The sequence below is a fragment of the Triticum aestivum genome, chromosome 1D, assembly GCF_018294505.1.
Source record: "Triticum aestivum cultivar Chinese Spring chromosome 1D, IWGSC CS RefSeq v2.1, whole genome shotgun sequence".
Classification (NCBI taxonomy): Eukaryota; Viridiplantae; Streptophyta; class Magnoliopsida; order Poales; family Poaceae; genus Triticum; species Triticum aestivum.
Window position 1 is genome coordinate 483,365,975 of NC_057796.1, and position 11,961 is coordinate 483,377,935.

The following is an 11,961-nucleotide window of genomic DNA, read 5'->3' on the forward strand; positions in this document are numbered from 1 at the left end:
TGACGTCGCTTTGAATGATACATACTGAATGCAAAAATAGGCTAGAGTTCAAATAAGTTTAAAAAACATTGAAGTGCCCGTGTAACAGATGAGTTCTCGTCCGAAACGCTGATACTCCGAAAGAGATTGTCCAGTTTGTACACGAGGTGCGTCCAGTTTTCGCCGTGACCCTCTCTACTCTTTTGCACATGCTATGCATGCGAAATGATGATACAATGCCAAGTTCCAACATTTTCAGAGTTCATTTTGTAGTGATTTTCAATTTCACCGTCATTTAGCTCTCTAAACAAATCGGTAAATGACTGAAAAACAGCAAATGATGTCAGAACATGTTGCAAATTGATGATGTCGCTTTGAATGATGCATACTGAATGCAAAAATAGGCTGGAGTTCAAATGACTGAAAAACAGCAAATAATGTCAGAACGTGTTGGAAATTGATGACGTCGCTTTGAATGGTGTGTACGGAACGCAAAAAAGTCTGGAGTTGTAATAAGTTTAAAAAATGAAGTGCCCATGTGACAGATGAGTCCTCGTTAGAAACCCAGATACTTTGAAAGAGATTGTCCAGTTTGTACACGAAGTGCGTCTAGTTTTTGCCATCACACAAGAAGTCCGGAGTTGTAATAAGTTATTAAAGATAAAAAAGAGGCACAATGCTCGTTAATTAGCTTCAAGCCTTTCGGAATAGTGCAAACTGCACTGCACATAGCTCCGTGCAGTCTACACTATTCCTCAAGGCTTAAAGCTAAGCAACGTGCAGATGAGCATTACGCCTCTCCTTCATCGTCTCTGCACTCATGGCTTATAACCGCTCCTAGTGCCTCTCTCTTCGCGAGGTGGGACTAAAAAACAGCTTACTAAGAAACTATAGTACCGGTTCATGGCACGAACCGGTACTAAAGGTGCCCGTGGGGTCCCAGCCTGACCACAGCCTGACGCAGCATCATTAGTACCGGTTCGTGACACGAACCGGTACAAAAGGTTGCTCACGAACCGGTACTAATGATCTCCGCCCGCCTAGCCGTTGGAACCGGCACTAATGGACACATTAGTGCCGGCTCAAAATCAAACCGGCACTAATGTGCTTCACATTTGACCCTTTTTCTACTAGTGGGGCTCCGCTTTAGATTAGGTTTCACGTGCATGTAATAATATGGATTTGAGGATTTGCAAATGGGTTATCCGGTTATGAAAATGATTTATTTTGTGATGTCCGGTCACTATCAACAGACGTGTCCGCGAGCATTGGAGGGGCGGATTTTGGTGTTTGTGGTTGTAGATGCTCTAAGGCACCACAAGACCAGCTCTATATACTTCCCTGTTTAATAGTGTAAGGCATATAAAATCAGATTGCTGTTTCTTAATCGACCGAGAAATATTTTCAGTTGATTCCTAACCATCAGATATACGCCATGATCCATCTGTTTTTTTCTTTTTCATATTTAAATAAAAGGAAGATTTTATGATAATGTCAGTTGATTAAGAAATAATTTTATTGAGACGTAGGCACATCCAAGGCATATAATAATTGCCGATCAAACATTACCTTAACTAGTTGTAATTTGTTATATATTGCGGAACATAGAGAACCTTTTTTTTGCATCTGGTGAAGTATAGTTTCACTTATTCTACTTTATTAAGCTTTGGTGCTTATTTACACAAATTAAAGCATGCCGGATCTCATCGCACAAGAAGTATGCCGGAAAATGTTCATGGATATAAATAATGTTTGTTCACGAATTTGAAGTAAATTACGATTTTGAGAAAAGTTCATGAACTCAAAACACAATCATGAATACAGATAAATTTCAAAAGTTAAAAAAAGTCACGGAGTTCATGAATTTGAAAAAATATAGCATAATTGAAAAAAATTCACAAATTTGAAAATGTTTGTTAATTCGATAAAATGTTTGTGAAATTGAAAAAATTCAAGAATTTTAAAATGTTCACAAAGTTCTCGAATTAAGAAAAAATATTTGAACAAATATTTATGAAAAATAAAAAAAATAAAAACAAAAGGATAAAATAAAATGAAAGACAAACAAAATCTGAGATAAACCAAAGAAAACTGCCCCGGAAAAACTGGGTAACCTTCTAGTAGGTTCCAAAAACCGGTGGAAACAATGTCACCTGGGCCGGCATAGCAGGGAATTGACAAGAATGGTTGAACACACCTATTTCTTGCACCATACGCATTGAATAGAGTTTGCTGTTCGTTCTTCAGTTAGCTCTTTTTCTTTCTTTCGTTTGTACGTTTCATTTTTTCCATTTCGTTCATTCAGCCTTTATTTTTCCTTTTATATATAAATTTTTGAAATGTTCTAAATACATATATGCCATAACTTAGTTTACTTCAACTTTTAAAAGCGTTCATCGTATGTTTAAAAATGTTCATGTAGTGTAAAAGAAAATGTTCGCACAATTTTTAGAAAATGTCCGTACCATTCAAAGAAATGAATGTGTTTAACAAACGTTCAGTATGTATTAAGAATATATTCAATGTGCATTTGACAAATGTTCAATGTGTATATCCGAAAAATGTTCAATATTTATTTATAAAATGTTCAGCGTGTATCTGAAAATGTTCAACCTATATATAAAAAGTTCAATATGTATTTCAAGATGAAGAAAAAAATGTGGGAAATAAAAAATTAAAAAAACACAGAAATTTCTAAATCCAGTTCGAACCGGTCCATAGAAGCTTTCGAAAACAGTTCAAACAGGTTTTGTGGAGCATCAATATTGTTGTTTTTTACTTCTTTTTTTTTCAAATTCCCTGTTCATGAGAAGTGTATGAGCTCGCAGAAACTTCATGTCCCCTCAATGGCCTCTACTATTCGAAAGGAAGAAAGCGAAAGGAGGACATAGAACCACAGGACAACAGTGCAAAGGACATGGAACCGCCAAGTTGGGCCGTAGCTGGTAGCTCAGGTCTCAGGTCAGGACTGCAACGCCAGTTCAGCCGTTGAGATCAGCTCAGCCGCGGATGCGACACCAAGGTGGTCCAAGCATCATAATCCGAGGAGATGGAGCGAAAGAGCCCACCCAACCCAACCCAACCCAACCCATGCCCATCGTCGTCGCCGCCCTGTCTGTCTCCGGCAATGGACCATGGTTGTTGGTCTGCTTACTCAAACAAAACTCGGGACGCCCCGAGCCACGAGTTCTCGTGGCGCAGCGAGGAAGCGCCCCCACGGCAGTCAGTCAGTTACGATGGTTGGCGGGAGATTCTTTCCGGACTTTTCACCATTGCTGCTGCTCCAATCAGTAGAGTCTCTGCAGCTACGAACCTCGTCCATGAGTCATCTAATTCCAACACATATCAGCGACAGAGAGTCGATCGATCGATGTCGATGAAAGCGAGCTATCGATGATACAACGGGTCACCGGCTGGGTGGGCCATCGTGTTTGTTTCGTCGCAGATTACTAGCCACTCGAAGATTCGAGGGTGTCCCTGGCCTCGAATCATTACACACCACCACATTCTTCCACGTACTGACGTACATCCAAAAAAAATCTTGTCATCGAATCAATGACCACAATCGTTTCTCTCTATTTTTTACTTTTTTAGTGGCATGTAAAAGCGCGTGGAGACGACCTCTTGCTCGCCTCACACCATGATTAAGGTGTGGATTATGTCTATGTCACCCGCACAAGCACACTATTACTTATTTAATTTTCCCCAATTTAGAACAGTAAAACTGAGCCTAATGTGAGCCTTCTTAGCGATTTGCGTTTCTAGCCGTCCATTTCCACGACCTCTGTGTTTCTGGCCGTCGGATCCATGTCTCCCGCAACTGGCCCAGCTGTCCTATGGACTGCTGCTCCACATGCCAAAAGGAGGCTCTCTGGTTAACTGGCTGTCGGCCAGCTATTTCAGCCCATTCATAAAGACATATGCGCTTCGCTCAAGGGGTTCCAGTGTTGCGGTTGGCTGAAGAGGTTCCATCAACGAAGGATACAAGCGACCGGTGTGTGTTCCATCCAGTACCGATGCGAGGCGCACAGATGCGGCGGGTGCTTGATGCAGGAGACGCGGGCGACACCAGCGGCCTGCGGTGGAATCCAGCCGAGTCGTGAATGGAAGGCGATCCAGCGGAAGCGTTCTCTTGAAAGCAACACTCATGCATGGACAACTAGACATTAAGCCTATTAAGGCACACGGGAAAGGCAGTCAACCAGCTATGCCACGCGGCGCATGTTGGTTGGCCACGGTAAGAAAGTTTTTGATTTTTTTTAGAAGATGAAAGTGAAGCTTTTTCTATTTTTTTTTTTAAGAAAAGTTTTTCTAGCCTTTTGCTTTTCTCTTTTTCATGTGATGTGACGTCTACATAATGTGAGAAATTTATTTTTTATTTTGAGATGAGGACGATTTTTTTTAAGATGGAGAAATGCGCACACAACTTTTTCTTAAGCGGCCCGTAATGGCGGGCCCCAACCACTAGTGGATATGTGCTCCGGCTATATGCTCTGCACTCAGGTTATTACCAGTGCCCCCGTAGACACATAGGTGTCCGACGTGGAGTCTACAACCACGTTATTGCTCCACGCGTATAGTACCAGAATCCTAGCATACAATTCTTTTTTTCTTAATAATCACATGGCAGATGTGGTAAGCAAATCAAACTATTTAAAAAGCATTTTTTATATTTAAACGATAGTAGCGGTCTAGAAAGTTCATTGTTTTATTACAATTGTTGGATGTGAAACTCCCAAGCCACAAATATCAATCCTATTTATCTCCGATAATTTCACGGTTTTATTGAAATTGTTGGATGTGAAACTCACAAGCCACAAATCCCAATATGTAATTTATCTCCAATAAATTCGCGGTATTATTGAAATTGTTAAGGTGAAACTCCCAAGCCACAAATCCCAATCCTAATTAATTTGTCTTCGAGACTTCAACAAACATCAGTGCGGATGAAATTCACCATTATAATATGTCATATCTCTCAGAGGGTAGGGCCCTTCTTGATTTCTTGGTACATTACGGGCCTCTAGAAGCATCCTAGTTCCATGAATCATTATCGACCATCATGTCCTTCCACAGAAATAAAAACTATTAATAACACAACATCATCCTTGATTCAAATACCCAAGCAAGTGCTTAACTACCAATAATGACATTTTAAAAGTAGTAGAGTGCGACCTTTGATTCGCCTACCACCATAGTTAGATGTTTGATTATTCTACGCGCAGTACATATCGCACTCATAACGAATAATATATAGCGATACACTACCAATACCACATGCATGGACACATAGATATTACCCAAAGTAACCTTGATGTGTTCTCTGCCTCACATCGCCAACACGGACCCGTCAACATCTGTTGTGGAGTCAATACAAAGTCATGGCAGATTGGTGGCCCATGTTTGGCGTTATTGTCGTTGTGTGCCAGGCCACGCGTGCCTGGGAGCAAAGTGTGTCACTATTGAATGGTGAGCGTACAATTAGTAGGAGCAAGAGAGGGTGGAGACATAGGATGGATGGCCCCAACATGCATGTCACGATGGTCGATTCTTGGGCCAAACTAGGGAAGATTTGGCTTGGCTCTCGGGCTAAGTCATTCTAAACTCCAGCTAGATCAATATCAGGGAAGCCGGATTCTTTCGCGACCTCGCTCGTTTGCAGGTTGGAATATGGATGGGATAACTGTTGGAATAATGCCCTAGAGGAAATCATGTATGATGATATTTTCTACGTGTTTATAAATAAAGATAGTCCTTGGACATTATCAATGATGTGTATCAGTAAGTAGTATGTGACTTGTTTGTGGGACTATGCATTGTATGATGACTGTCCTAAAAGGTCCCTAGTCAAAAGGGCAGTGTGGACGCGCAACCATCTAGACTAGCATATGACACGGTGGATGGCTCGGTCTCACTAGCTATGGAGCATTGGATGCTAGCCGGATACTATGGACTCGGAAGGATCTGGTAGTCGGATCCGAGTCAAGACAAGGTCTGAGTCGGACAGACCTGAGACGTAGCGATAGGTCATCTGCGAGTCTCTAGTACAACATATGTTCTATGTCTTAAGACCTGAGCTGGTGCATGTACTCGGGATGGTGACAGATCTGCTTTGGGCCGACCAAACGCTACTCCGTAACTGGGTAGTTATAAGGGTAGGTTTCAGGCTTGTCCAGAGCCATGCTGTGAGACATGGTCGAGCAAGATGGGATTTGCCCCTCAGATCAGAAGAGATATACTCTGGGGCCCTCGTGTGATCCGACCAACATAAGCATGGCCATGCAACAAGGATTATGAGATAATCCGGTTTGTGGTTGGCATCACTGGACACTGGAACGAGAAAGAGGTCGGGTTAGCACAAGGATGACAGACTCGCCTTGAGTCTGACAATATATATCGTGTGACAAAGGGAACAGAAGTGTGACATGTTGTACAGGTTCGCCAACCGACTTCATTATATACTTGGTGGTCGGCACGCCTTGCTAGAGGCCGCTACCAACCGAGCAGGTCAAAGGTGATCCGGCATGCGGCCAAGCTGACTTGAACCTAAGAGGTCGCGCGCTTAAGGAAAGGAACCTATGAGGTTGGATCCGAGGAGACTGGTCGAATGTGATCCGAGCTGGACTTGGATCGTGACTGAGTAGACTCGTGGGCTTTAGGATCTGTGTGAGGCCGAAGTGTTGAGCCGGCGACAGATGCCTATAAATAGTGAAGGTGTGGCACACTCATTCGATTGATCGCTTCGGCACCGTCACTACGGTTTTGCATGTGTTACAACTAGCTACCTCCACTCGCCGCCAGTTGTGTGATCGGACCTAGCAGTCCACCGCACGATATTCCTCCTGCACGCGCGGATACCGTTAGAGACGGTGCACTTGCACCGCTCCGGCGAACCTGTTCTTGGGATCCGATCAGCTACGTGGGAGATCGACGAGGAGGAGACGACTCCAGAGACGCGCTGCCTCAACTCTACTTTCGCTACACGGCACAATGCATCTAGTGGTAGCGATCCGTGATACATCTCCTGTAGCATGTTCCTGGTTGATTCGCGCATATGGAATTTTTTTTAATTGCAGCCGATGCACCTAGCATAGAACCCAACAATAAATAGCCCATAAACGGAAGAAAAAGAAAAGATCCCATCAAGATTTCATCTCAGGCGACACAGAGGGGTGCGCAGCCAAATTCCAAACAAGCTCGGGGGCTACTGGCGGTATACATCACCGAGGGTAGCCTATTAGTGGGAAAGTCGGTAAGCAAGATGGCCCCAGGGCCCAACAAGCCGAGGAGTGGCCCATTCACCTTCGAGGAAAACCATCATATTGTTGTACAGGTCAAGGACTCCTAGTTCGATCTAGGTCGGTTGCAACCCGTGTAATCCTAGGCCTTGTCCCCCTTTATAAGGCAAGGCATACAGAGTAGTCAAGCCATTGAATAATCCTCGCCTTAGTCTCGATAGAACCATCTCCACAACCACTGTAACCACCTTATACATGGTGTCCTATACATCAATTAAATCCAATTAGGAGTAGGGTATTACCTCCACGCGATGAAGGCCCGGACCTGGGTAAAAACTTCATGTACGACCCCCTCTAGTACTTCCGATCTCGCACGCCACCCTATCGGGACTACTAACGGTTTTTAGTTCCGTTATGTCCCTCCCAGGGTCCATGAGAGCAGCTCAAACATTTAGTCATAGTATTGTAGTATTTGTGATGTTCTTTGTTGTGTTTGAAATAGCAATTTAAGCATAACCTTCCCCTCGCAAAATACATGGAACCATCAAAGGCATGATAATTGTGAGCTAGAAGATGGAAATGGCATGGAAAAAAGTATTCTTTCTCTTACCTAAGAGATGGTCACTTATGAAGAAAGATAAGACATTTGTGTCCATTGCACGAGATGTATTCTCTTATTCACAATATTTCTAGTTTTAATTTTCATCACCCCAAAAATTTAAGATCTCGTAACATTACATACTAGAGGTAACACTAAGAGATAGTTAATTATTTAACCTTTTTAATGACTTCTCTAAATGGTGTAGAATGCATAAGAAAGTCCACCTTATCACATGGGTGGCTCAATTACCATATATCCATTTTAGATTATTTTTTATGACAATTTTTTCTTTAAAAATATTGCTAACACAAGTATATGAATAGAAATTGTGCAATATTTTCTAAAAATTCGAAACAATGTTATTCATGCGTTTGGAAAAATTTCTTCGTATGTTAACAACTATTTGTCGTGTATTTGACAAATGTTAACCATGTGTTAAAATAATTCAACTGTCTTTCAATAAAATGTTTGGCATGTGTTGCAGAAAAATCATCATGCTTTAAAAAATGATCATCTGTTAAAATGTATTTTATAAATAAAAATGAAATAAAAAGGATAAATAAAAATATAAAATCGAGAAAAACCCCAAAAGAAGAAGAAAAACTGCTGCAAAAAATGTGTTGGCCCATGGGTGGAAAAGCCCAGCCAACCCAAGCCCATACGCAGTCAGTCACGGTGGTCATTTTCTGGAGATTCCACGTCGCCCGACGTGATCGCGGCTGCTGCCGGCCGGTCACACTCCGGCGGGTCCGTGGACACATACCTGCCGGACTGCCGGCAGATGGACTACTGATCGGGCGTCACTCCTTCGTTCCACCAGATAAATTCCTTCTGGAGGCTTCGGTGGAATCACATTATGACATTAATCATCTCACTTTTGCAACACTCTCAGAGGATGGCGATGGATAGAACGGGTCACCAGCAGGGTGGGGCCGCTTGTTTTGTTTGAATGTTTGGTCGCGTGTTACGAGCCACACTTCCAGATCGATGGTGTCACCAGAATCGTTACAAACCACCACATTCTTACACGTACGCCCAAAAAAATCTACTCATGGAACCCACACATAATGGCATGTAATTTTTTAAGGCTAATAAATAATGGCATGTAATTGAAAAGGCGTGGAGAGTGACCACTTGCTCGCGTCACACCACGATCATGTAACCCACACGCACACACCATTAGTTGCTTAATCTTCACAAATTATATATGAACTGTCGCCCAAGCTGCCCTTGGTATATCGATAAAGTTACTAAGCTCCCACGAAATGGAGCGCCCACAGCAATCCTGGTTTTTTTCCGTCTATGTCCCCACTGGTCAGCCTGTGTTGACCCTAGGAGAACCGCCTTGGACCAACCGTGATGCATCACCGTAGGCACCTCGTCGTCGACGGGAACGTCTCCTCCCACTAAATACGCATCGCCAGAAATCCTGAAATAAATATAGGAATAAATGCGAGCACCAGGACTTGAACCCTGGTGGGCTGGGGATACCACAGTCCCTCTAACCATCCAACCACAAGTTGGTTCGCCCTCTTCGTGGGCGTTGGAGGTGTGATTCCCAACGAAGGATTTGTAGAGATGCGGTTTGGGTGATGGTCTGTGGCTGGGAGCATGCGGTCTGAGAGGAGATTCGAGAGATTCGCGGCTGGGCTTTCAGCTTCTGGGAGGTCGACCAACACCCGCTCCTCCGACGGAAACCATCGCGGTGCCAGTGCCACGCGTTCAGGTGCTCGCGGATGCTTGTGTGCCCCACCTGCCGGCGTAGTACATCCAGCCACCCGACCTCCGCGCGGGTCCGTCCCTCTCCGCCTCCCTCTTGGTCCCTGCCGTGTACCTCTCGGACGCCGCCGCCACAACAACTGACGTGGTCGGCCGCGCGTGCGTCGAGTGGGGCGCCTTCCACGTCGTCAACCATGGGTCCCGCCGGGGCTGCTCGACGCCATGCGGGCCGCTAGGCTGGCCTTCTCCTGCGCGCCCATGGCGGAGAAGCTCCGGTTCCGCGAACCCGCTTGGTGGCCCGACTTCGTCCCCGGATACAGGTGAATTTGTCCTCCTGTCTTTGGTACCGATCGAGTCTGTCTCTAGATCGAGTCGACGAGGGCACTGTGCTGCCGCGCAAAGTTGTCATCATGGAGTTCCCGTCTTCAATTTGTGCCTGATGAAAAGTATCACCCCAGTGACCTCCCACTGGTTCTCACACTTGCCGCCACGAGGCTTTGCGCGACTGAATCTTGGTGATGTTAGCGTGCTTTATTTTTCAGTTGCAATGATGTTCTACTCTTGATGTTTATCTAACAAATTTAGCAACTAGCATTAGTCCTAACCTTTCATTCTTTCATATATGGCACACCAAGGGTTATTTTCTTATTGATTTAGTGGATTTAAGTTCCAGAATTTGGTTGCTTCCATCGCTGAAACTCAAACTCTACGTATGTTCATTAAGACACTATTAGATTTGTTTTTTTGAAGAAATATGTATGTTGAATTATTTTACAGTAACTTATAATGTACTGCCATCATAAAAAAAAACCTATTTCCTTATATCTATCGTTGTTTATGCACATTTCATATGGTGCTTCTATGCTCATTTGTTTTGCGTTCTCAGGTTAAACAATGTGCAATCTGAAAAATAACAAAGCTTCTTTTATGGTAACATAGAGGAAAGTTCTTATATATGCGGTTATCTATGCACACATGATATTCTGTTTCTAGCCTCATTTGTTCTGTTGTCAGGTTAAGCAATTTGAGTTTAAAAATTAACAAAGCAGCGATCGCCTTCCTATAGTCAATAATGCTTATTAGGAGTCCTGATATTCCAATAGTCTAGAAATGGTTATGTAAGATACATAATGTTCACTGTTGTTGGTATTTTTACAATTAGCTTGCTTTTATCTCACTGCAATTCATTGCTAATGGCTTATACTGCCCCTTTTTGTTTTGAATGTTCTCTTTCTTTAGGAATCTGGCTACTGTTTGGTGCTAACTGCTGTGGTAACTGGTAAGTCATATTATATCTTGTGTCAATATTCTATATTAAAATTTTGCATCATTTGCACTTATAAACTTTTTTTCTTGCAATGAGACTCAAAACAGAATGATTTTTATCCCGCAACTGGAAGCACCTAGAGGAAAATTTATATTGTGTTCTGTTTCTCGATTAAAAAAGTGACAACCTAGAGACAACATTTGCACTTCATGTATGCAATAAGTGCTCAAAGTTGTTTTGTGTCTCATATACAGGTGTTTTCTTAACTTAGATCACTCATTCCAGGACTTATCCACCTGATTCATCATTTTTTATTTCAGGTACACATAAAGCTACATAATGTATCGAGTTATGATGTTTAGATAGCATGGATGCCTTTGAACTTTGGTTAAAAAGCTAAATCCTTTGTGTTGCCCATGCATTCCTCTTGAGCTTACAAGGACCGGGTTTCGCATTGAAGGTGAGCATATGAACATCCTTAGTAGTAATATAAATTTAGTAGATGGTTTAATATTTCACTATTTCACGGTTCTCTATCCTATAAAGGAGTTGTGTATGCATGGCCCTTGGTGCTATAGAATTACTTATGTCGATCGAGGGATATAGACGTTTTCTTAAGCAGTCAAAGTCAAGTTGGGTTCGAAGGGAAGCAGTTGGCGTTACTGAATACGAGGACATATATTAGATGATGACAGTCAAGTTGGGTACCAAGGAAATTGGTTGGTGTTATTAAATATCAACACATATATTATTGATGACAGCATCTACAGTTGATTTGAAAGAAAAATATATTATGAGTCAATTCTGCTATGTAGTTATACTACAGTTAGTGAGTACCATATGCCTGCGAATAACATACTATTGTATGGAATATTGTATTATGCATTTGGCTGCATGAATAAACTTTTGACTGTTGCCTTCTTTAGAACAGTACTTTTTTTGAAAGATCCAGCATCGCTGGCATTCATTGATAATAGCAGGAAGCAACGGAAAACAACAAGGTGGTGAAGGTCCTAGGACCATAAGATCTGAAGATCAAAGAAAAAGAAAAACAACGGCCCTAATAGCTGCAGCACAATACTCCATACAATCCATCCTAGACAACGCAGCTCCGACACGAACGGTGAACTACAAAGAAAACTAGGCAAGGTTGGCGT

General features: G+C 42.7%; 1 long non-coding RNA gene across 1 annotated transcript; it reads left to right on the forward strand.

Moving 5' to 3' along the window:
* Positions 1-9,467: 9,467 nt before the first annotated feature.
* On the forward strand, positions 9,468-11,729 carry LOC123177739 (uncharacterized). Its single transcript, XR_006489100.1, has 3 exons — positions 9,468-9,857; positions 10,777-10,816; positions 11,125-11,729. It is a non-coding gene; the product is annotated as an uncharacterized lncRNA (long non-coding RNA).
* The last annotated feature ends 232 nt before the right edge of the window (positions 11,730-11,961 follow it).